Source organism: Mesoplodon densirostris, chromosome 4 (assembly GCF_025265405.1).
Source record: "Mesoplodon densirostris isolate mMesDen1 chromosome 4, mMesDen1 primary haplotype, whole genome shotgun sequence".
Taxonomy (NCBI): Eukaryota; Metazoa; Chordata; class Mammalia; order Artiodactyla; family Ziphiidae; genus Mesoplodon; species Mesoplodon densirostris.
The window spans coordinates 178,844,609-178,871,302 of record NC_082664.1 but is presented as its reverse complement, the minus strand read 5'-3'; the positions used below and the strand labels follow the sequence as shown (position 1 = coordinate 178,871,302).

General features: G+C 41.4%; 1 long non-coding RNA gene across 2 annotated transcripts in view; it reads left to right on the top strand.

Annotated features, from left to right (window-relative positions):
- Positions 1–20,136, top strand: part of LOC132487737 (uncharacterized) — a 79,374-nt gene extending 59,238 nt beyond the window's left edge. The window contains exons 1-3 of one of the 2 annotated variants that reach the window (XR_009531675.1): positions 1,415–1,517; positions 19,275–19,506; positions 20,040–20,136. This is a non-coding gene — a long non-coding RNA (uncharacterized LOC132487737). Of the gene's footprint in view, positions 1–1,414; positions 1,518–19,274; positions 19,507–20,039 lie in introns of those variants that run through there. The other variant, XR_009531674.1, reaches the window with a different exon arrangement.
- The last annotated feature ends 6,558 nt before the right edge of the window (positions 20,137–26,694 follow it).

The following is a 26,694-nucleotide window of genomic DNA, read 5'->3' as shown; positions in this document are numbered from 1 at the left end:
GACTATACCTTTACAAAGGAGTCATTACAACCATTTGTAGAAGCCAATCACAAGTTTGTCTTCAAAAACTATTATGACTTTACAGCCCCTGTGGAAAACAGTAGAGCAGGTCCTCAAAAAATAGTGTTAGCAAATGATCCAGCAACCCCACTTCTGAGTATAGATCCAGAAGAAGTGAAAGCAACACAACCGAACAGGTATTTGTACACCTATGTTCATAGCAGTCTTATTCACAAGAGCCAAAAGGTGGAAACAATCCACCTGTTCATTGATGAGTGGATCAACAAAATATGGTCTATACATACAATAGAATATCATTCAACCTTGAAAAGGAATGAAATTCTGACAGTGCTACAACTTGGATGAACCTGAAGACATTATGCCAAGTGAAGTAAGCTGGACAGAAAAGGACAAATATTTTATGATTTCACTTATATGAGGCGCCTACACTAGTGTAATTCATAGAGACAGGAAGTAGAATAGTGGTTACCAGGGGCTGAGGAAAGGGGAATGGGGAGTCAGTGTTCAATGGGTATGGAGTTTCAACTTGGGAAGATGTAAAAATTGTGGAGATGGGGCTTCCCTGGTGGTGCAGTGGTTGAGAGTCCACCTGCCGATGCGGGGGACACGGGTTCGTGCCCCGGTCCAGGAAGATCCCACATGCCGCGGAGCGGCTGGGCCCGTGAGCCATGGCCGCTGAGCCTGCGCGTCCAGAGCCTGTGCTCTGCGACGGGAGAGGCCACAACAGTGAGAGGCCCACGTACCGCAAAAAAAAAAAAAAAAAAAAAATTGTGGCGATGGATAGTGGTAATAGTTGCTCAACAATGTTAGTGTACTTAATGCCACTGAACTGTACACTTAAAAGTGGTTAAAATGGTAAATTTTATGTTGTGAATATTTTACCACAATAGGAAAAGACTTGATTTCAGACAGCTGTTTGTAAATAACTTATAAAAGTTGACTTGAATTTAGAACACCTGTTACTCTCACTAGATTTGCTAGTATAAATAAAAGATCGTAATTTTTAATTGTATCATCATTAATTAAAAAAAAAAATTTTAAGGTGAACTGCCTGGGGGTTTCTTTAGGTTTTTTGGGTTTTTTGTGTTTCTTTTGGTGGGAGGGAGGTTGGGTGTTTTTTCTTTTTCCTGGCCTAGCAATTTCTTTTGGTATTTGTGACAGAGACTCAGTGATGTTTGGTGGTTAGGTGCTCACTAAACCCATTTCCTTCTAATCCTCTACCTGCTGGACACATCACTACACTACATTTCCCAAGCTCCCTTGCAGTTAGATGTGGTCCTGCCACTGAGTGCCAGCCAATAGGATGTGGTATGCCTTCTAGAACTGGCCTCTCAAAAACCTCCCACCTACCCAACATCCTCCACTCTTTCTCCACTCATGGGCAGGATGGAGAGAATTTCTGGAACCTGCAGAGTGGAGCCCCAGGCGAGAAGGGGGCTGTATCTGAATGGCCATGTGAAGCAGAGCCCTCCTACCACCCTTAACTAAGAGGAAATGTGAGTGAAAAGTGTCCTTTTGATGTCTTAAACCACTGAGATGGGATTATTTGTTAAGCAGATAGCCCACCCTGATTAATGTAGTATTTGTCCTGGTAAGAGGATGAGGAGATTCCATATGCAAATTGAAAACCACCCTCGTTTAGCCAGCCATTAATAACTAATATGAAATGCCTTCCATGACGGTTTCCAATCCTTGAGAGAATTATTTGTGTTAGAGGCATCTATCAGCACAGGATAATGTGATTATTGATCTCTAATATTAAATACAGCCTTGAGAGAAACAGAATGATATTAAACCCCACTCCCCCACCCCCACCCCCCAAAAAAAAAAGACTCAGCACGGAAGCTCTTCATTAACTCTAAGTCCAGGCATGTGTGTCTGTGAAGAACGCCAAATGGTAGTTTTCTCAGTGTTGAAAAACAGAACAATGTGGGTTTGAAGCAAACATTAAAAGGATGACTTGAATGTATAATTCAAATAACTCGACTTCTTTTTTCCCCTTTAAGTAATATGAATAATTTCTGTGTTTTTATTTCAGGATCTTTTAAAATTTTGTGTGTCTGTGTGTGTAGTTTTTTGCCACAGAGTTAGTTAAAATTACTTTCCAGAAACCTTGTTTAAATACCGGTTTTAAATATTTTGTGCTATGTAAGGAACACAGCCTGTGCAACCTTGCGCTAAAGAACTCTTTCCTGTGAGTACTTGGCAAAGTTGTGTCTTGCTTAGTAAATATTGTTAAGAGAAGTAACAATATACTAGGGCATGTAAAAATCATGTTGTGGCTAAAATAACTGAAGAGAAGAGTTTGCTTCCATCTTCTAGCTAGAATAAGGGGGGAAATCAGGGCCTTCTGTTGGAACGAATCTCCAGACAGAATGTTCTGGAGGCAGCTCCATTCTCTGTGAACAAAGGGAACCAGGGAGAACCAAATAGTACCTTCAGCAGTAGCTCTGGAGTCTGATAAACCTGATTTCAATTCCTGGGACCTCTTCATTTCCCTGAGCCACGGTGTCCTCATATAAAATGAAAACATGATTACCTTCCTTGGGCAGCTTGCTAGTTGTTCTTAAGATCCATTCTCCTTTTCTTTCATACTAATAATTTAGCAGGGCTTATGGCCACCCAATTAAAGATTACACTTCACTGGACTTCCCTGGTGGTGCAGTGGTTAAGAATCCGCCTGCCAATGCAGGGGACATGGGTTTGAGCCCTGGTCCGGGAAGATCCCTCATGCCGTGGAACAACTAAGCCCATGCGCCACAACTACTGAGCCTGTGCTCTAGAGCCCACGAGCCACAACTCCTGAGCCTGTGTTCCACAACTACTGAAGCCTGCAGGCCTAGAGCCCATGCTCTGCAACAAGAGAAGCCACCGCAATGAGAAGCCCATGTACCATAACAAAGAGTAGCCCCCGCTCGCTGCAACTACAGAAAGCCCGCGTGCAGCAACAAAGACCCAATGCAGCCAAAAATAAATAAATAAACAAACAAATAAAAAAAAAGTTTAGACTTCACCGCCTCTCTTGCAGCTAAGAAAGGCCATGTGAATTAGCAAATTTGATTTGTGCCCCATCCCACTGGGAGAAGATGGGAGTTGAAGAAGCTGTCTTAGGACCAGAGATAGAGTTTATGTGTTGAAGATGGCAGAGACCTTGTGTCTTCATAGGGTTTGTATGTGGATTAAGTGATACCCTATATGAAGGTGTCTTACCTGGAGTCTTCAGAATAAGACTGGGAGGTTTGCTAGACAGGAGAGGTAATTATGGTTGAAGTATAGAGAAGTAGTTGTGTAGGTCAGTTAGACTTCAAGAACAAACAAACTCAGAAAAAGAGATCAGACTTGGGGTTACCAGAGGTGGGAGCGTGGGGAGGAATTAGATGGAGGGGGTCGAGAGGCACAGACTTCCAGCTATAAAATAAATAAGTACTAGGGGTGCAATGTACAACATGATTCACGTAATTAACACTGCTGTATGTTATATGTGAACATCGTCAAGAGAGTAAATCCTAAGAGTTATTTACAAGGAAAAACTATTTTTTAAATTTCTTTAAATTTTTTATCTATGTGAGACGATGCACGTTCACTAAACTTTCTGTGATGATCATTTCATGATGTATGTAAGTCAAATCATTACGCTGTACACCTTAAATGTCTCCTGTGCTGTATGTCAATTATATCTCAGTGGAACTGGAAAAAGAGGAAAAGAAGAAACAGTAAATAGAATGAAGTAAATAGTGTGTTTTCAGATAAGAGGGTAGGTGGGCCTCAGGGTGCAGTACTCTAAGAGACCACCCATGTGAGGAGTATCAGACAGAAGCCCAGGAACCAAAGGGTCAGGAGAAAGGATTCAAAACCCAGGCGGGAGGCAGGAAAATCAAGTATCAGAGCCTTGGGCAAGACGCCAAGGAGCAAGAACATAGAAATAACTGCCAGTGTAGCAGCGCTGGCAGTAAGGCGAATAATAGTTATAGAAATAACTGGCATTTATCGACAATCTGTGTGCCAGTCTCTATTCTAGTAGCGCTTTGTAAACATTTGTAAGATTTTTATTTGCATAATCCCCATTTTTCAGATGTGGAAACTGAGGCTCAGAGATGTGACATCTTTTTGCTCAAGGTGTCATAGCTAATAAAAGACTAAGCTGAGATTCAAATCTAGGACTCGCTGACTCCAAAACCCAAAGGCTAAGAACTCACTACCCAGTAATCCAAGTCAGCTTCTTAGCACACGGCATAGCAAAGGGATCAAGGAATGTTAGTTCTTATTATTCAGACAAGGGAAAGAGTATGGGGCGCAGATCAGTAGAAGCAGTATTAAATGTGAGCTGGAGAGTCTATGAGTCCAGGCTCTGTGTATACTGTGTGTGCATGTGTGCATGTGTGTGTGTGTGTGTGTTTGTAGGGGAGAGTGTAGGGGGTGGGAGGGCATAGGGGGTCTTCTGCTGGTTAGTCACACTGGAGAGTAAAGAACTGAGAAGTCAGGGAGTAAAGTAATTCCTAATTCCAAGCAGTCTTCTTTTTCTTCGATTGTACGGGGAAGGAAGTGATACTTTGAGAACAGAGAAGCTGGAAAAGAAAGCGAACACTCCTTGACTGTCACAGAATCAGAGATGTTTAGAGCCAGAAGAAGAGCTTAAAAACAACCTGGTATCCACCCCTCTCCTTTTGGAGGGAGGCAAAGGACATTCACTGGGATTTTTTAAAAAATCACCGACTGCTGAGAAAGATCCAAACTCAAAAGGGCTTTTAACTCCAAGAGTTTGAAGTCCCCGAGGAAGGTTTTAACTTGAGAGAAGCAGAGTGAGTCAGAAAGCACTCCATAATCACGGCATGTGTGCGAGATTAAGGTTAGAATATGTGTTAATAGTAACAGATGTAGTCAGAAAACTTCTATTTTAGAAGCTGGCATTCTTTTTCTTTTTCTTTTTTTTTCAGTTTTTTTAAATTTTTTTATTTTTTTTAATTTTTATTTTTTTATTAGTTTCTGCTTTATAACAAAGTGAATCAGTCATACATATACATCTGATCCCACATCCCTTCCCTCTTGCGTCTCCCTCCCTCCCACCCTCCCTATCCCACCCCTCCAGGCGGTCACAAAGCACCGAGCTGATCTCCCTGTGCTATGCGGCTGCTTCCCACTAGCTATCTACCTTACGTTTGGTAGTGTATATATGTCCATGCCTCTCTTTCGCTTTGCCACAGCTTACCCTTCCCCCTCCCCATATCCTCAAGTCCATTCTCAGTAGGTCTGTGTCTTTATTCCTGTTTTACCCCTAGGTTCTTAATGACATTTTTTTTCTTAAATTCCATATATATGTGTTAGCATACGGTATTTGTCTTTCTCTTTCTGACTTACTTCACTCTGTATGACAGACTCTAGGTCTATCCACCTCATTACAAATAGCTCAGTTTCATTTCTTTTTATGGCTGTGTAATATTCCATTGTATATATGTGCCACATCTTCTTTATCCATTCATCCGATGATGGACACTTAGGTTGTTTCCATCTCCGGACTATTGTGAATAGAGCTGCAATGAACATTTTGGTACATGTCTCTTTTTGAATTATGGTTTTCTCAGGGTATATGCCTAGTAGTGGGATTGCTGGGTCATATGGTAGTTCTATTTTTAGTTTTTTAAGGAACCTCCATACTGTTCTCCATAGCGGCTGTACCAATTCACATTCCCACCAGCAGTGCAAGATTGTTAATCATTAGAGAAATGCAAATCAAAACTACAATGAGATATCATCTCACACTGGTCAGAATGGCCATCATCAAGAAATCTAGAAACAATAAATGCTGGAGAGGGTGTGGAGAAAAGCTGGCATTCTTTTTCTTAATGTTCTCTAAAATAAAGCATTTCATTATTCTGGTGGTTAGGTGGTAATAGGATGTGAGGATGGTATGGTCATTTTAATAAAGAACTATCTTTTTTAACAGGTGCATAGTTGTGTGGAAGCATTAACAGGCAGTCTTATTTGAATATCAGGCACATGGTAGTTTTAATTGACACAGAAGAATATATTCCATAAATATTATGGAAGGTAAAAAGCCTAGTAATAAAATAAACATCTGTGAACCCACCACCCAGCATTACCGATACCATAGATGCCCCTTGCACCCTGTTCTTTGGTCTCTTTACCTCTCACCCCCATCGTAGGGCAGCCACTCTCCTGAATTTTATGTTAATTATTCCCTGTCTATCCTTAGAGACACCCAGTATTTCAGGCACACCCACCATCACCATCTCCTGGATGTAGGATTCCAAAGAGTAGGAAAAATATTACTGTTAAAAATCAGAGTCATGGAGTGACAGCAAATGCCATATTTCTTAACACAGTTTTGCCCATATATTCCTTGTTTTTAAAGTTAGCTAATGATGGTACTTACTTCTCACAGACAAGGAAAATAACGCAGACGTGACTTTAAAACTTCCCTCAACAGAAGATTTAAACACATAGTCTGCTAAATTCCATAAGCAATTAATGAGCTTGACTTGGTCTCAGTCTTACAAGAATTATAATTCCCCAAGGAATAATGTCCACAATAGTTACATATTGAGAAGACTGTGTCAACATTAACACTCAATATTCTATAACGTTCAGAGCCTGTGTGTACAGAGGCTCAGCAGAGTCACAAAACAGGTATTTGCAAGAAGGACTGTTTTGTATTTGGGGGATTTGGGATGAGGGTAATGATGTACTGGCTTACTCCACTGCTCTTTTTTTTTTTTTTTTTTTTGCTGTACGCGGGCCTCTCACTGTCGTGGCCTCTCTCACTGTGGGACACAGGCTCCGGACGCGCGGGCTCAGCAGCCATGGCTCACGGGCCCAGCCGCTCCGCGGCATGTGGGATCTTCCCGCACCGGGGCACGAACCCGCGTCCCCTGCATCGGCAGGCGGACTTCCAACCACTGCGCCACCAGGGAAGCCCCTCCACTGCTCTTTAAATCAGAGATCCCAAGCTTTTCCTGGTGAATGCGTACATGGTCCTTCTCACAAAGACTCCCTTTTTATAGGTGTGGTGTAGGGTGAGGAAGGTGTGCAGAGAGAATAAGAAGTTGATAAGAGCACTTCTGGCTTCATCGGCTCGCCTGCCAGAATGAGGGCAGGGGTAGCTCTGGAGAGCCTGAGACTGGAGGGGCGCCAGGAGAGACTTCTGATCCACTGCAGGTCACACCGGAACCCAGTTAATACCACAGCACCCGAGGAAGAGCACGGGTGGTCGGTGCTCCATCTCCATACTGCTTGGGTTCTCCCAACTGAACATCCTAACCTAGGTCATTCAGCAGAAAGAAACCTGGTCACCAGAGATTCGGCCCCAATGGTGATATGAGATGAGAAAATTTGTGACTTTGTCAGGAATGGAGTGGGAATGGGGAAGAGAAGACCCTGGAGGCAAGTGCTGGCTTTGCTTTTTGTTTAAAAAAAAGAAAAAGGCAACGATGTTAATGAACTTGTTTCTTTATTTTGATTGGAGCAGTAGTTTGGTATCAATGGCCTGAAAGTATTGTTGGTTGTCTTATTTTGTAACATGTTGGTACATTTCTGTGTGCCTTCGATTGTGTGCTCCGGAAACCCTGTTCCAGTGATGCCACGGGCAAAGCTTTCAGAATGGAGATGCTGGTGGTTTCTGTGTGCCTGCCCTGAGACAGTTGTTTATGTCATGCTTTGTGTAAAAGCAGCTGAGTGCTACTGAGAATAAAAAACTTCCTCTGTGCTATAAAATTCCTCAAAGATTGCATAGAACTCCTTTGCCTTGTTCTGGAGTTGTTTCTTGCCCACAAATTGCATGAAACCCTAGTCTGGCTCTTCACTGATCATATGTGACCTTGCAGGTACACCAGCCCTGAGCGGTGCCTGTGGTTTTGCAGAGATTTGTGATCTTAAACCAGCGTTATTGGATTCTTCTAATCAGTGGGAGATGGGCAAAGAGGAATAAAAGTGGAAAAGACAGGATTTGAGATCAATCAGGGACTTATATAAAAGGACAAGCTACTCTTCGTCACATCATTTATTATAGTAATAGAAAACAACATTTTTTTAACATCAAGCAAATTGAATATTTTAAAATAAATTGTATAAATTTATAAATAAATTTATAAATAAATTTATAATTTATTATAAATTAATAAAATAAATCTAAGATATCACTTAGACCCCTCAGAGATGGGACTATTCCTTTCCTTCTGGCCTGGGTGAAGTCATGGACATGTTCATTTCCCTAACATTTTTGCCTGCCTTCTTTCCTCTTTTAGATAACAGGGCAGCCTGACTTATCAGCATAAAAAAAAGTTTCTGTCAGCATCCAGAGAACCTGTAGTAAGTGTAAAAGAAGATTAGTTCTTTCAACCGGCACTTTTAACCTAAGCCAAGACACCCAGAACTGCACTGAATTTAAAAAAAAAAAAAGTTGCAGGCTGTTATGCTAATTAACAGTTGATAAGGTACAAATATCTTAGCACATCATATAACAGGCAGATGGCACCTTTTGACAGGCAGTAGAAAGCTCACATAAAAATATTTCATTGACTGTGAGTGTTAAGGTGGAAAACATGACATTAGGTAGGTGGAAGAAATAGTAAACTCTTGCTATGGCAAAACACAGTTTTCCTTCAGCAGGAAAAGGATCCAGTTCAAAGTAACAGTCCCAAGAGATATCATGTGTTCGTTGAATGCGATGCTAACATGATATGCACATTTCCCAAATGAAACCTCCATCGCCACTGCCTTTTGAACTATCTTCAGTTATAATGAGAGGCAATGTTAAAAAGTTGCTTTTAGGCTCAAGCGAATCCCACATCATTTCAAATATTTGAGAAATTTAAAATTAGAATGGTGCTCGCATATTAATTCAGAGTCTTGACCAGAACTTCACTTTACAGTAGAAACTAAGATCCCATGGGAAATGAAGATAGGTGCTTCCCCTAGGAGGTGAATCTTCGACTCTTGTTATAGGAGAAAATTCTAAATATAGAATCTAAAATTGTGTGCTTTTGAGGAATGGTTTTAAAATAGTAAGTTAACCCATTTTCCGTAGAAGGGGGAAGTTCAAATATGGGTGGTGTTGAACTTCAGAGCCTTGGAGAAGTCAGAGTGTATTGAATGTTAAGCATTCACTTTGTATTCCTGAAGGTCTCCACTCTTTTGCACACTAATTATACTCATTTATAGATGAAGGCAGAAAGGATTACATTCGGAGAGCTTACAGGCAGGGAGAGCTCTAATAGCTGGCTGCCTCTGGAAATAAGAAATAGTGAAATTTTTCTTTCCTGGTAAGGGTAGTCTTAGGCAAAAGATTTCCATGAACCGAAATTGCCTTTAATGCCGCCCACTGTTTTCCCTGTTCACTTCTATTTTAGTCTGTTTGGTGATTCTCGCTCATGCTCTGTGAACTCCGACATTATGCATTCTTCGCTCTCTCTGGGATTTGGAGTAATTCTTACTGGGTAGCTCTGCACCTGAGTTTACCTGCCTACCAGTACTCCTCCCCTGCTTCCAGCACCCTCTAAGTATCACCCATTCTTTTTCAGTCACACCAAGATGTAAATCTCTTGTCACTGCAAGTTTCTGTTCTCTGCAGCTAATTATTTTGATAGAAGAAAAAATCCAGGCTCAAATATTCATGAATGATATGGCTTCATAAGTTGTCCATCTAGTTAGGACATCTGCATGCTCTTAGGGGTCATCTGGGAAAGCTGCATTTTCTAATCTGAGACAAAAAAGCAGTCTAATAAGATACACTGTAAAATAAAAAAGTGTCCCATGGTCAATCAAGTTTGGAAAATACTACTTATTTATGTCCCATTATTGGAGATTCAGAATACTATGTGGTTTCTCCAAGCATGGGTAAGTTAGACAGTAAAGATAGCTATTTATTTAAACCTGAGATTTACCCACATTTATGAATATTAATGAACATATAAGTCTATGTGTATATATTTTTCTTACTATAACACCTATTAATGCTCCATGGTGAGCACACTTAGAGATACACTTCCTTAACCCAAAGTAGTGATTTTTCTGATGGTGTAAATTTCAGATACCATGGTGGCACCTTGGGTAAGTGTTTTGGAATTAGAGTCTTTCAATACTTCTAAAATCACACTGTGTGAATTGCTGTCTTCTCTACCTATAAGTAGTGGGTTTTCTTATCCAGTTTACTTTAATAGATGACCAATTCTGGTGTTAAGTCTATTCAGACAAATCATTTACATGTCCTTTACATCATCACAGATTTTCAAAGCCCTCTGCAGCAGCGCATCCAAGACATGGGAGTGGGTGGAATGTATAGCCACAAAGAAAGGCTTCATCTGGTTTCCCTGTGCCAAACGTTGACCATTTCTGTTCATTTGGATAAAGGAATCTGTGATGTCAAGGATCCTTCCTTTGAGCATAGAACTCTCACCAGCTCAGACTCTGTAGGAGCAGCAATCATTGCTGTAATCTAGAAAACTGAGGTATGGTATGTAATATATTTTCCTTGCCGCGCATTGGCAAGTGTAGGGGGACTGTGGTAGTGTATACGGTGAGTATGGTGGTATATAGGGGGACTGTGGTAGTGTATAGGGGACTGTGGTAGTATATAGGGGACTGTGGTAGTAGATAGGGTGAGTATGTTGGTATATAGGGTGACTGTGGTAGTGTATAGGGGGACTGTGGTAATGTATAGGGGGACTGTGGTAGTATATAGGGGACTGTGGTAGTGTATAGGGGGACTGTGGTAATGTATAGGGGGACTGTGGTAGTATATAGGGGACTGTGGTAGTACATAGGGGACTGTGGTAGTGTATGGGGGACTGTGGTAATGTATAGGGGGACTGTGGTAGTATATAGGGGACTGTGGTAGTACATAGGGGACTGTGGTAGTGTATGGGGGACTGTGGTAATGTATAGGGGGACTGTGGTAGTATATAGGGGACTGTGGTAGTGTATGGGGGACTGTGGTAGTGTATGGGGGACTGTGGTAGTATATAGGGGACTGTGGTAGTATATGGGGGACTGTGGTAGTAGATAGGGTGAGTATGTTGGTATATACAGGGACTGTGGTAATGTATAGGGGGACTGTGGTAGTGTATAGGGGACTGTGGTAGTATACAGGGGACTGTGGTAGTGTATGGGGGACTGTGGTAGTAGATAAGAGTGAGTATGTTGGTATATAGGGTGACTGTACACAGTTTCTTCTGTAAGTTAATTTGGAAAGGAGTTGGAAAGAGAAACATTAATAGAAGCATAAATGCTTTTCAGTTTAAACTACTGTAGAATGTATAATATCTATTGAAAAGTAAGTAGCATGCACTGTCTTATAAAGAGAATAATTCTGTAATAATTTACTGAAGAAAGGTACATTCACCATCAGATAGTACTTTTCTTGAACATTACTTGAGAATTTGGGGAGAAAGGTATTGTCCTTCAAAAGCAAACCAAAAGCTATATGAATTAAAAACAAACAGAATTAGAGAAAAAGATACACATTAGAATCTTAGTATCTGTCCTAAATCAGTGGAAAAGTATATTTGTTTGTATTTCCTTAGCGTTTAGCATGATATTTTTAAAAAATATTGCTCAGGGCTTCCCTGGTGGCACAGTGGTTGAGAGCCTGCCTGCCGATGCAGGGGACACAGGTTCGTGCCCCGGTCCGGGAAGATCCCACATGCCGCGGAGCAGCTGGGCCCGTGAGCCATGGCCGCTGAGCCTGTGCGTCCGGAGCCTGTGCTCCGCAACAGGAGAGGCCACAACAGTGAGAGGCCCGCGTACCGCAAAAAAAAAAAAAAAAAAAAAAAAAAAATATTGCTCAGAAATTTCAAATGTTACAAATAAAAGTAGATTAGAGAAAGAGCTTTCTTTTTAAAACGTAGTTTTTAAAAACTAAATTTAAATTTAAAAATACACGGAACTCAGCTAACTAAAAGCTTTAATGAACTCCACTGATTCTCACTTTACCACTCTGTAGATGGGAATATATTCTGAGCATATAGTAAGTTTTATGGATTATAATGATGTGAAGGTATTTTATAATAGAAAAATACAAAGTAGGTCAAGTTGGTATTATTCTAATTCAAGTTGCTTTTAGGGGAAGATTGTAAGAGAGCAGGCTATTCTATTTAGAAAAACGTAGCAGACCAAAACCATGGCTCCATTCCGGTATACCACCAACTCATCTATGCCTCCTACAGTCATGTTCCGGCATAAGAATTGGAGTTCTGGGAACTCCCTGATGGTCCAGTTAGGTCCAGTGGTTAGATGCTTTCACTGCCAGGACGTGGGTTCAATCCCTGGTCAGGGAGCTAAGATCCCACAATCCTTGCGGTGTGGCCAAAAAAAACACTGGAGTTCTAAATGCGTGTCCTAAAACACTGGCAGACCCTGGATTAATAAGAACAAACTAAAGAATATTTTGTTTACCTTCTAAGAAAAGAAATTGCTGCATTTTGGAAAGGTGGTCTAATAAGGATTGAAATATAAAGGTTTTCTGCTTAACGTGGAGTTAAACAGAAGTTATTAGTGGTTGATTGTTGCTAAAAATTACCAAACACATTGAAATTGACCACAATGAGTTTTGGTGAACATTCAGTCTCATCCAGGCAGATAGTGACCTTTCAGAAAAGGAGTACGGAGTTTTTAATCCTTTTGTTCGACGATAGAAAGTGAAGGGGTGACAGAGTACAGGTAGACATTGGGGATATTGTGGGTTTGGTTCCAGGCTGTCACAATAAAGTCAATACTGCAATAAGCAGGTCACACAAATTTCTTGGTTTCCTAGTGCATATAAAAGTTATGTTTACACTATACTGTTGTCTATTAAGTATGCAATAGCATTATGTCTAAAAAAAAGCAATGTACTTGCCTCAGTTAAAAAATAATACTGTTCTGACCAGTGTGAGGTGATATCTCATTGTAGTTTTGATTTGCATTTCTCTAATGATTAGTGATGTTGAGCATCCTTTCATGTGTTTGTTGGCAATCTGTATATCTTCTTTGGAGAAATGTCTATTTAGGTCTTCTGCCCATTTTTGGATTAGGTTGTTTGTTTTTTTGATATTGAGCTGCATGAGCTGCTTGTATATTTTGGAGATTAATCCCAGTGGAATATTACTCAGCCATAAAAGGAAATGAAATTGAGTTATTTGTAGTGAGGTGGATGGACCTAGAGTCTGCTATACAGAGTGGAGTAAGTCAGAAAGAGAAAAACAAATACCGTATGCTAACACATATATATGGAATCTAAAAAAAAAAAAGAAGATCCTGATGAACCTAGGGGAATGACAGCAATAAAGACACCGACATAGAGAATGAACTTGAGGACATGGGGAGGGGGAAGGGTAAGCTGGGACGAAGTGAGAGAGTGGCATGGACACATATACACTACCAAATGTAAAATAGATAGCTAGTGGGAAGCAGCTGTATAGTACAGGGAGATCAGCTCAGTGCTTTGTGACCACCTAGAGGAGTGGGATAGGGAGGGTTGGAGGGAGACGCAAGAGGGAGGGGTTATGGGGATATAAGTATGCATATAGCTGATTCACTTTGTTATACAGCAGAAACTAATACAACACTGTAAAGCAATTATACTCTAATAAAGATGTTAAAAAATAATAATACTGTTGGAAAAATGACACTGATAGACTTTCAGGGTTCCCACAAACTTTAAATTTGTAAAAAATGTAATATCTGTGAAGTGCAATAAAATGCAGTATGCCTGTACCCCACTGGCATTAAACAGTTCTAATCTACAAAGTGTTTCCCCAGTATATTTACGAATTAAAGGCTCACTGGGTTAAGCTAATCTCAGAGTGCAAATGCCTTCTGGATAGGATGAACCTCTAGGTCCTACACAGCTTAGAAGTGTGGTTGTTAAACCTTTATTTGTCTTGGATTCCTTTACTTTCTTAAACCTTATTGAGGATTCCAAAGTGCCTTTATTTATGTTGGTTATCTCTCTCAACATTTATCAGATTAGAAATTAAAACTGGGAATTTTTTTAGGACACAAGAGTGCCTAATACACTTTCCGTGAGCTGTCAGAGCAGCAAAGTCATCACACAGCATGTGGTCTCTGAAAAGCTCCACTGTAGGCCTGTAAGAGAATAAGAGAGAAAAAGGCAAGTAGCATCAGAGTATTTTTATCAGAAGAGTTTTGACCTCATGGACTTGCAGAAAGGGACCCAGGGAATTCCAAGTGTCCTAGATCTCAGGTTGGAGCCATTGTCTTCATATAAATGTTTTCTTAATCTAGTCCCTTTTGCATTTTGGAGGCAAAGGAATCACTGGGAAGGGGGGTGGGTATTGATTGAAATGCAGATTTTAGGGTCCCATACCGAGAGATTCTGATTCAGTTGATTTGGGATAAGGTTCAAGAATGTTCCTGATTAAAAATCACGATGCCCGGAATTCCCTGGTGGTCTAGTGGTTAGGACTCAGTGCTTTCACTGCCGAGGGCCTGGGTTCAATCCCTGGTCGGGGAACTAAGATCCCACAAGCTGCAGGGCACGGCCAAAATAAACAAATCACGACCCCCACTCCTCTTACCCTTCACCACCAACCCCACTCCTTATTATTTTGATGTAGGGGTCTGAAAATGCACTTGACCGACCCTGCCTATATCTCATGGTTGTTAATATTCATTGTTATCAAATTTACCCTGAATATGCACACTGGTATTCTGGATCAGAGAGGGATTTCACATTAAATACCTCATAGTAAATAGTAAGTTCATCCATCCTTCTTGGAACAGTCTTACCCCTGAGGTGATGTGATGAGTGTCAGGTCCCTCGTCCCACTATGGAAATAAATCTCTCCAGAAGCCTGATAGCCTGGGTGTCCCTGCTTTTGTGACCTTGAGAACTCTCTAAGTTCCAGGGGCCATTCCTTTTTTTTTTTTATTGAAGTATAGTTGATTTACAATGTTGTGTTAATTACTGCTGTACAGCAAAGTGACTCAGTTATACACATTCATACATTCTTTTTTTGTATATTCTTTCCCATTATGGTTTATCATAGGTTATTGAATATAGTTCTCTGTGCTATACAGTAGGACCTTGTTGTTTATCCATTCTCTATATAAATGCTTACATCTGCTGACCCCTAACTCCCACTCCATCCCTCCCTCATCCCCCTCTCCCTTGGCAACCACCAGTCTGTTCTCTATGTCCATGATTCTGTTTCTGTTTCATAGGTAGGTTCATTTGTGTCATATTTTAGATTCCACATATGTGATGTCATATGGTATTTGTCTTTCTCTTTCTGACTTACTTAGTATGATAATTAGTAGTTGCATCATGTTGCTACAAATGGCATTATTTCGTTCTTTTTTATGGCTGAGTAGTAGTCCATTGTATATATGTACCACATCTTCTTTATCCATTCATCTGTCGATGGACATTTAGGTTGTTTTCATGTCGTGGCTATTGTGAATAGTGCTGCTATGAACATAGGGGTGCATGTATCTTTTTGAATTATAGCTTTGTCTGGATATATGCCCAGGAGTGGGATTGCTGGATCATATGGTAATTCTATTTTTAGTTTTTTGAGGAACCTCCATACTGTTTTCCACAGTGGCTGCACCAACTTAAATTCCCATCAACAGTGTAGGAAGGTTCCCTTTTCTCCACTCTCGCTCCAGCATTTGTTATTTGCAGACTTTTTAATATGGCGATTCTGACTGGTGTGAGATGGTACCTCATGGTAGTTTTGATTTGCAGTTCTCTAATAACTAATGATGTTGAGCATCTTTTCATGTGCCTCTTGGGGGCCATTCCTCTTTGAAATGCAAATATCTAGGGAGTTAGCACTCCTGTCTTCAAGACACCTTTGACTTAGCCTAGGGACCTACTCAAGAGCTGTAACTATTATATTTGGTCCACGTGGGAAGATAAGAAAATATAGTACTCTTTCAAATCGGGGCAATTAACTAGACAAATGGCTACATATCAAAATCCCCTGAAGAATCTTAAAAGGCTATGGAAACACAGAAAAATTCCAGGGAGATTATCTTTCTCCATACCTATTTACCTGGAAGGAAAAGGAAAGAGAAACTTTCTAGCTGCTCTAGCGGATCTAACCTGCAGTCACTTGGATTTTGTGATCTAGCAAATTCAAAAGTGCCTGTCATATCAATGGAATCTTGAGATGTTACAGAACCTGTGCAAAACCCTGGTGGATTTAGGTAGTAAAGTGTCCATGTGTATGAATGGATATCCAACAACAAGGATTGTCAGGAAGGTGGGGGACAAGCCCATAAATAAGGAGTAAAGGGAGACTAAGCAATGAGCAGGACCACAGAACCAGTCTGGGAAGAATGTCATGGTCACTCTGCTTCTTAGGCAAATGGCCTTTTATAGAGCAGATGCCATACTCTCAACACTGTCATGAATAGTGCTGCCTATGATCCAAGCCAGAGCAACCCCTGTACCAGGTCCTGCCCTTTAGAGGGTCCCACTTCCTGCACTCACATACACACACACACACAGACGCACGTGCACACACACACACACACACACACGTTAAAGAACATCCAGGCATCCCTGACATGTGGGGTCTGGTGCTCAGGGCTGGCAGTGCAGGACCCATAACTGTAAACATCGTTCTTTTTTTGTCTTTTTTAAAAATAATTTTTGGGCTTCCCTGGTGGTGCAGTGGTTGAGGGTAAGCCTGCCGATGCAGGGGACACGGGTTCATGCCCCAGTCCGGAAAGGTCCCACATGCCGCGGAGCGGCTGGGCCTGTGAGCCATGACTGCTGAGCCTACGCGTCTGGAGCCTGTGCTCTACAACGGGAGAGGCCACAACAGTGAGAGGCCCGCGTACCACACACACACACACACACACACACACACACACACAAATAATAATAATAATAATTTTTATTGGAGTATAGTTGATTTACAATGTTGTGTTAGTTTCTGCTGTACAGCAAAGTGAATCAGTTATACATACACATATATCCACTCTTTTTTAGATTCTTTTCCCATATAGGTCATTACATAGTATTCAGTAGAGTTCCCTGTGCTATACAGTAGGTCCTTATTAGTTATCAATTTTATATACAGTAGTGTGCATATGTCAATCCCAACCTCCCAATTTATCCCTCCTCCCTTCCCCCCACCCTGGTAACCATAAGGTTTTTTTTTTTCTACATCTGTGACTCTATTTCTGTTTTTTAAATAAGTTCATTTGTACCATTTTTTAAGATTCCACATATAAGTGGTATCATATGATATTTGTCTTTATCTGTCTGACTTCACTCAGTATGACAATCTCTAGGTCCAGCCATGTTGCTGCAAATGACATTATTTTGTTCTTTTTTATGGCTGAGTAATATTCTGTTGTATGTATGTACCACATCTTCTTTATCCATTCTTCTGTCGATGGACATTTAGGTTGCTTCCATGTCCTGGCTATTGTAAATAGTGCTGCAATGAACATTGGGGTGCATGTATCTTTTCAAATTATGATTTTCTCCAGGTATATGCCCAGGAATGGGATTGATGGATCATATGGTAGCTCTATTTTTAGTTTTTTAAGGAAACTCCATACTGGTTTCTATAGTGCCTACACCAATTTACATTCCCACCAACAGTGTAGGAGGGTTCCCTTTTCTCCACACCCTCTCCAGCATTTATTGTCTGTAGATTTTTTGATGAAGGCCATTCTAATCGGTGTGAGGTAGTACCTCATTGTAGTTTTTTTAAAAAAATAAATTTATTTATTTATTTTTGGCTGCATTGGGTCTTTGTTGATGCGCTTGGGCTTTCTCTAGTTGCGATGAGCGGGGGCTACACATCGTTGTGGTGCACAGGCTTCTCACAGCAGTGGCTTCTCTTGTTGCAGAGCATGGGCTCTAGGCATGCAGTCTTCAGTAATTGTGGCACGTGGGCTCAGTAGTTGTGGCTTGCAGGCTCTAGAGCACAGGCTTAGTAGTTGTGGCACCCGGGCTTAGTTGCTCCGCAACATGTGGGATCTTCCCGGACCAGGGCTCGAAGCCATGTCCCCTGCATTGGCAGGCAGATTCTTAACCACTGCACTGCCAGGGAAGCCCCTCATTGTAGTTTTGGTTTTCATTTCTCTAATAATTAGTGACGTTGAGCATCTTTTCTTAACATCCGTTCTATCCATTCTTGATGCTAAGACACTAACACTGTTAGTGTCTTTTCGTGACATCCATTCTTGGCATTAACACTGTTCAGGCCCTGGGGAAGCACTTCGCATCTCTTGCTCTACATCCTTGAAGCAAAAGGCAGGTATTCCTGATGAATGTTTGTAGGTGGTGTCCCTGCCAACATGAGAGAGAGACACTGCTTCAGAGCACAGGGACAATTCCGGCAGCCAAAGAACTTAGGTACAAGAAGAGAGAAATTAACATGTCCAAGCCTTCTCTGATACTATCAGGGCAATATAGTGTTGCATCGGGAAATAACATTTCTTAGCAATGCTGAACATCCTTTTTCCTGCTTCTCTTCTTGTTCTAATTTGTGGCCCTAAAGATACCCATGAATTAATGTGGAACTTGCTGTAGTTGTACATGGCTGCTGAGGAAGTTTTTGCAGTATTAACTCATGTTTCTCATACCTTTGTATATATGTAGCTCTAATCTGCCATTATTACTTCTGAAAATTAGATGTTGTTGCCACTGTCCACAAAGGATTTAAGTCATTTGCTCCCAATTCAAAGTCAAGAGCTTAGGTACTGACAGATCAAGGACACCTATGTAGCAAGGCCTGGCTGCAAGGGAAGTGGTGAAAGTGAACATTTGGTATTTGGGGCTCCTATGGTATCTAGTAGGCTTTGCCTCCTACCAGTTCCCACACGGTGAATATTAGCCAAGTGTAGAAAAATCATCGCATTTTTTCTGAAAATCGGGACCTATGGTCACTTTGAAATGAGTCTAGACACAACCCCTCTTTTAGTATCTTGATGAATTAGTCCTGAAGGAAAGAGAAGGTACAAGAGAATGGCAGAGGGTAAGTTCTTTTTTCTTTTGACGAGGTATGAAATATAGGCTGAGGTTAGATGCCCAAAGACCTAAGTGTTCTGTATTCTTGCAAGGGTCCCTTCATCTACCTAGGGTTCAGGCACTTCATACATAAAGTGAGAGAATTGAGCAAAATAATCTCTAAACTTCTCTGTGTGTACTAAGAAATAATATATCATTCTTTTTCTCCAGGGGAAGTATAAAGTTGAGTCAAAGGCTGAAATGGAAATAAAGCTAGAAGTTCTCTCAAACAACAAATACTGAAGATGCATTTTTCTTTTTACAGCCAATTTTCCATCTCATGTGGTTTTTAAAATAATGTAACCGTACTATATATCAGTGAAAAAGAATGAAATATCACTGCACACATCAAGTTGGATGCATCTCAGAAAATAATATTGAGTGAAAAAAATCAAGTTGCAGAAGAATTCAGACAGTGATTCCATTTATATCAACTCAGAATATTTGAGACTAAACCACCCACTGTTTGAGAATATCAACGTATGTGCCAAAGCAAGGTAAGGATAACCAAAATTCAAGGTGGTGATTTCCTCTAGGGAGGAGCAGTATGACATCATGGAGTGATGCATAGAGGCCCTCAAAGGTGCCAAAAACATTCTATTCCTTATCTTGGGTGGTGGGCACATGGTGGTCAATGTTATTGTAATTCACTGTACCTTATGCACATATTGTTAATTAAATTTTTGTATCCATTCAGTTTTTTGTTTTGTTTTGTTTTGTTTGCGGTACGCGGGCCTCTCACCGTTGTGGCCTCTCCCATTGCGGAGCACAGGCTCCGGATGCGCAGGCTCAGCGGCCATGGCTCACGGGCCCAGCCGCTCCGCGGCATGTGGGATCCTCCCAGATCGGGGCACGAACCCGTGTCCCCTGCATCGTCAGGCGGACTCTCAACCACTGCGCCACCAGGGAAGCCCTCCATTCAGTTTTTAATACAAACAATTAAAACTAAGTTGAGAACATGCATATTTTGATTCAGAGTAAATTTTTCTTCTCTATTGTGTGTGTTTCCATGTTCTTTATTTCTTAACAGACTTTCATGTTTAAGTAAATAGATATTTCTTGAGAAACATGAAACAGAACCTTGTGCTTTGGGAGTTCTTCATATAAAAACAAAACAGCATCAATAATACAAGGTAAGAAAACATCAACAAATATGTAACAGGTACCTTTGCTAAACAAGAACTGTATAAATGTGGATTGTATGAGTTATGCGTTTCTGCAAACAGAGAACTTTGGTGCCAGATTTCTCAAGCATCACCCTCTAGAGATATTATTAGCTCCTTACATTTGAATAACACAAATTCCCTTTATTCACAAATATTGAAAATTAAGGCTTACTCTTCCCCATTTCCTTGATCATGCAATTACTCGTTTTTAAATATCATTTTCCAGGCACTGCTTTGTGAGAACTATTCTGCAAAAGAACACCAGGTTGTGTGAATGTTGAATCTGGATTTCTTGGCCGCAGTGCTGGACCCGGGAGTCTACTGCTAGTAGATGAGTGACTTTTCAGGCTTTAGAAAATGCTTAATAAGTCATTAGACCCTTACTGCAGTTGGCAAGGCTTCTCAGCTCATAGACGATAAAACGTCTAGTGAGGGAGGGAAAACAACAAAACAACAGTGAGGTCTAAGATTTTGTTTATTTTTTCTCAAGATTTCTTTTTTTTTGATGTGGACCATTTTTAAAGTCTTTATGGAATTTGTTACAATATTGCTTCTGTTTTATGTTTTGGTTTTTGGCCACGAGGCATGTGGGATCTTAGTTCCCTGACCAGGGATCGAACCTGCACTCCCTGCATTGGAAGGCAAAGTCTTAACCACTGGACCGCCAGGGAAGTCCTGAGGTCTGAGATTTTAGAACTGTGAACTTGCCCCCATATTTAAACACCATTAACAATGACCATTATGTTCCCTGACATACACACACTCGACCACACTCCCTCCTTCACCCACCAAATCCCAGCATGATTCAGATCCTGGGGGTCATGTAGGGGTGTGTGTGTGTGTGTGTGTGTGTGTGTGCATGGGGATGGGGAGGGAGATTGATAGAGAGATTGAGAGAGAGGGAGAGAGAGATGAGCTTCCTTAATCATGTTTCATTTCTCTATCGCCAGGTTATATACAAAGAAAATAGTCTCTTATCTCATGTGAGTACATAGTAAAATAATTTTAATTCCTTGAAATTCAGTCCCTAACACTAGTCATAATTAAAATATAGTTTGAAAATAAAAATAATTGACTCAGTTGATTTAGATGCACACACAATAAATTTTGGGGTTTGTCCTATCTGTGAATGTTTGCAGGAATGCGTTTCAAAGGCCAAAATCAAAGTAGCTCACAGCCATTTAGCCTAGAAAATGCAAAAGAAAGCCGTTTCCTTTCTTATATCTTGTTGCTATGGAAAGTTTCACAGTTGGGATATGCACCCTAAACTCTTCAAAAATGGAATAGACAATGCAATAAAAGTGAAATTCATCTTTGTTCTAAACATATAAAACAGAGGCAGCATTTGATAGTAAAATTTATAGGATTTCTTTTCTATTAAGATGGAAAATAAGTTGTCTCCATTTGTAATTTTTATAGAGACAAGATTTGCAGTTGTTTGAAAATACAGTGATAAAACTGGATATAACAGAGATAACATACATGACACCTAAAAATGGATACAGAGAAAGACATACATAGTAACTGAAAAAACATGCCTGAAAAGATGTCCACAGAATAATGACTTGAGGAACCTTGTTATTCCGTGGGTTATTGCCAGATGTGCATTTGTTTAAACTGAAATGAAAGTGGAGAAACATTAAAGTGTGTAGAGAAACAAGATAATACCTGGTAGGAACCCAATCTTATGTGCAAGTCAAATGAAAGGACCCCATGATCAACATGGTCAAAAGCAACTGACATTTCTAACACAAATAAGATCTGAAAATTTTGGTGGAATTGCTTATACTTCTATTCAGACTCCCTGAAACAGACCCTATTAAGTCAAACTAAATTGTACCAAGTGCCTTAAAGAGGTGCCTGTCTGTTTTAATTCTCCTGACACTTCTAGCTGGGGCTTGGTCTAATAGTGATTGTATAGAGCTATTAGGAATGCATCTGATAGAAAAATGCAGTTGTCAGCTACTGCTTTATTATTTTGATCCTATACAATAATTTCTCTCATGACTATTGTTACATAAAATGATATATTGGCTACCAGCTCAGCTTCTAATTAAGCAACAGTGAAATTTTATACTAATGTTGGATTTAAAGGGAAGATTGTGAATGCGTTTATCTTCAAACTTACCTAATTATTGTTAGTGTACTATTCAGGACATAAAGAAATCCACTCTATGAATGAGTTTTACAGTGCAATGCAGTTTGTATTATTTTTTTGAAATCTAATTCTTTAAACTAGTTGGGTTTTTAAAACTTACCTTCCCTTTAAAAATATAGTCTAGAATGAATTTATAGGCAAGTAAGACATTTCCAGGCACTTTTTTTGCATGTATTTGAAAAGTAGGTGCTATAGAAATGTCATATTTCATTAATAATATGTTTTGATTTTGATGTGATGAATCAATCAGAGAAACATTGAGCAGGTAACAATTAATCTAAAGGAAATAGGGAATTCTTTTACAAATAGGTGACAGCTTCCAAATTAGCTAGAAAATCAATGAGATGAAAATAGTTGGCTAGTGAAACACAAAGAAGCAAAAAAAAAAAAAAAAAAAAAAAAGAAAGGATTGATCACCAATCTATCCCTTGGTTCATTTGTGTCTATTTTAGGCACATGTAGTTTTCTCTCAACACCAGCTCTTTTCATTTCCATCTTTGTATGCCATGATTTGATATTTCCTGGCCCTGAGCATCATAATCATTAAGCTGCTTGCAAATGCCCAGGTGACCTCTACCCACCTGAGTTCCTGCCTATCATTCTGACCACTCATTCATTTCCAAGACTGCTGATGTTCATTCTTGTGCTAATTGATCAAATACTATTTCAGCTCCACCTGGCCTCCTGTTGTTACCCTCAACTTGTTTCTTTTATTTTTTATTTGTTTGGCTGCGCCGGGTCTTAGTTGCGGCATATGGGCTCTTAGTTGCAGCATGTGGGCTCTTAGTTGCGGCATGTGGGCTCTTAGTTGCGGCATGTGGGCTCTTAGTTGCGGCATGTGAGATCTTAGTTCCCTGACCAGGGATTGAACCCCGGCCCACTGCATTGGGAGCACGGAGTCTTAACCACTGGCCCACCAGGGAAGTCCCTCAAATTGTTTCTTCATGTTTAAACAATGTATTTCCAACTTTGTAAGCTATCATAAAATAAGTACATTCAGATACTGATGGGGGCTTTGCATATAATGTCATTTAATCAGCAACATTGCTATAGGGTAAATATAATTTTATTCTGAGTATACATGCATATATATATGGAGAGAGAGACGGGGAGAGAGAGTGCCAAGCCTCAGAAAAGAAAATGACTTGCCTGAAGGTCTCACAGCTTCCAAGTGGCAGAGGCAGGATTCGAACCCAGTACTCACCAACTTTGCAACAAGTGCCTTTAGAGGCCTTAAAACGGTTTGGTGGAGTTGTCAGCCCAGTGCCTAAGAAAGGAAAGTGGTCTGCTCAAGGACCATCTAAAGAGAAATAAAGGGTGGTGCGCTAAGGATAGGATGGGTTAGCACATTTTTAAGTGAGGCCTGTGATGTTTGAGAAGTTGGTGATGATGTCCGATGAGTCTTCTGGGGTATCTGAGTGGATAGAAGACTATGGATCAATGAAAAAAAAAGACTGGGTTTAAGGCTGTGGTTCTCTACTGGAGTGATTTGCCTTGCCTCCCTCCCCTGCCTTGGTGAATGTCTGGAGACCCTGGGAAGGGGGTTCCTACTGGCATTTACTGGGTAGAGGCCAGGGATTCAGCTAAACCTCCCACAGGGCACAGGGCGGACTCCAGAACAAAGAATTGTCGGGCCCCAAATGTCAATAGTGAGAAACCTGGGGTAGGGTGATTTGAAGGTATGAGTGCAAGATATTGCTTCCCCGGCCTATTTCAGTGCCCTGGTTTTTCTTTGTGGAGCCAGCTGTTTTCACTGAATTATTTCCAGTGCGTTTGATTTCAGTTATTTCAAAATGAATGAAGCGCTCTTCAGCTTGTTCGTTTCTGCTGGGTTGATAGCTGATTCGCTGTTATGCAATAGTTGCGAAGTCTTTAGTGATCTCTCTTCCCTCAATGTCCTTTGACTCTAATGACTTTGAAGTAACTTCTAACTTACAAACAGCCCTCGGCGTTGTCTGTGATGGAGAGAACATCCTCACTCCATTGTTTTTAAACGAGAGGTAAAAAAAACACCAAAAAAAAGGTGGGGGGGGGGGCTTCAGCTACAATCCGCTGCCACCTTTTCTATCTGTGTGAAACCCTGTAGAAATCTGAGATGCTATTAGAGCTGGTGGCAGGAGACAATTTCTCCGTCCAGTCTTTAAGTGGAGACACTTCCTCTTCGTTCTCTGTACGTTTCTTTTCAGGACACCACAATGAAATCATTCCTTTTCACTCCAAGATGGAATCTCAGACGTAGCGAAGTATTAGCAGCTTACATATTCATCCAACTTTTTGTTGCTGTTGGAAGATAAGGTTTCTTCTGTGTCGAATATGAAAAGGCATTTTAATGCTCTCTCTCTGCCTTATTCTCCCGTGCTTTTCCCTCGACATGTTCCCATTATTCATAGCAATGCCCTCTCCTTTCTTTTTAAATAGCGTGGCTTTGAAGCTGGGCAGACCCTGGTGGAAATAATCAGGGAGGATTTCATAGACATATTGCTTCTACGGCAGCATTTTCATTCCCTCCCTGACAGACTGGAGGAGAGCAGTGTTTGACGAGGCTGTTTACTGCTCTTCTTTATCAGAATCCCCTCCGCGGGCGCACTTGAGAGATGAATCAGAAAGAAAGTATTTTTGTCTCCCCCTTTCAGCCATTGATAGGCCATTCACTGCTGAAGGAGATTGATGATGATCTTGCATGGGGAATAGAGCAGAAGGACAGAGCGCAGCAGTTCTTGTTGGCGTTGCCTGTTTTCCCTCTGATGAGCTGCTGCCTTCACAAAGCAGACCTCGCACCGAGTCAGGGGGAGCTCAGTGCCCTCATTTGCTAGAAAGAACGCCAGCCAACCCTCTGACCACCGCCACCTCCGTACAAGGTACTTGAGGCTCTACAGATAACAGCGACAGGACTGATGCCGAGCAGGGCCCTGTGAGGCTCCTGGGCACAAAGCCTTTCTGTGTCCCCCATTTCTTGGATTATAGTAAATAGCCTTCATTCAGCCTCCATGACCTTCCCTGGGTTCCAACAGGGCAGGTTCAAGCAGTTGTTAATTAGGGAAGGAAGGGGATGTGAGACCACAGGGAGAAACAGTCAAGAGAAACAACAGTGCAGCCTCGGGGCAGGGTCCCGGTTCCCCATCAAGGGATACACACAACAATATCTTTGAGCTGTTTTGCAGAGACTGAAACCCCCTCCAGGTGGGAGACGTTAACGATGGTACGCTGCCCACAAGCATGGAGACCCCAGACCAGTTGGAACCTGAAGGTTGATGATGCCGACTCCCACTTACCTCCCCACCAACCAGTCAGAAAAATGTCCATGAGCCGACCATGCCTCCTTTGAGTCATTTCTATAAAACTTCTCACCATCCTCCCCAAGTTGGGACACATACAGTTTTTCGAGGCAGGAGCCGCTGTGGCCCCCTTTGCCTGGCAAAGTAATAAAGCTGTCCTTTTCTACTTCACCCAAAACTCTGTCTCTGAGATTCAGTTCAGCACCTGGGTACAGAGAAGCTGAGCTTTGGGCATCAAGACTATCAGGAAGGTCAGCTCTTCAACCAACAGTTATCAAGTCTCTCTAATAACCAGAGAGATGAGGGCTGTGTCCAATGGTGCACATGCACAGGATGTGGTCTGCTCCAGATTTATACCCATTGTTACTGCCATCATAATTAAGTTTGAAAGGCCAGCAGCAGTGCACAATATATATATATATATATATATATATATATATATTTAATTTATTTTTTTTGTGGTACACGGGCCTCTCACTGTTGTGGCCTCTCCCATTGCGGAGCACAGGCTCCAGACACACAGGCTCAGCAGTTGTGGCTCACGGGCCCAGCCGCTCCGTGGGATGTGGGATCTTCCCGGACCAGGGCATGAACCTGTGTCCCCTGCATTGGCAGGCGGATTCTTTTTTTTTTTTTTTGTGGTACATGGGCCTCTCACTGTTGTGGTCTCCCCTGTTGTGGAGCACAGGCTCCGGACGCGCAGGCTCAGCGGCCATGGCTCACGGGCCCAGCCGCTCCGTGGGAATGTGGGATCTTCCCAGACCGGGGCACGAACCCGCGTCCCCTGCATCGGCAGGCAGACTCTCAACCACTGCGCCACCAGGGAAGCCCCAGTGCACAATATTTTAAGGCTCAAAGGTCAAGAGGAAGTACAAGGCACTTAAGTCAAAAGCGTCTGATTTCTGGGTAACCCCAGGAAACTGTCATCGACATGAAGGAGCCAGAGCCTACTGGTGAGGTGTCTCATTTTTTCTTCCTAACAACTACTGTAAAAGTCACCTGTCTCTACATCCCCCTCTCCCTGCCTTCCCCACCAAAGACTTGCCCTAATCCAAACAGGCACTCTCTTTCCATCTACTGTTTCCT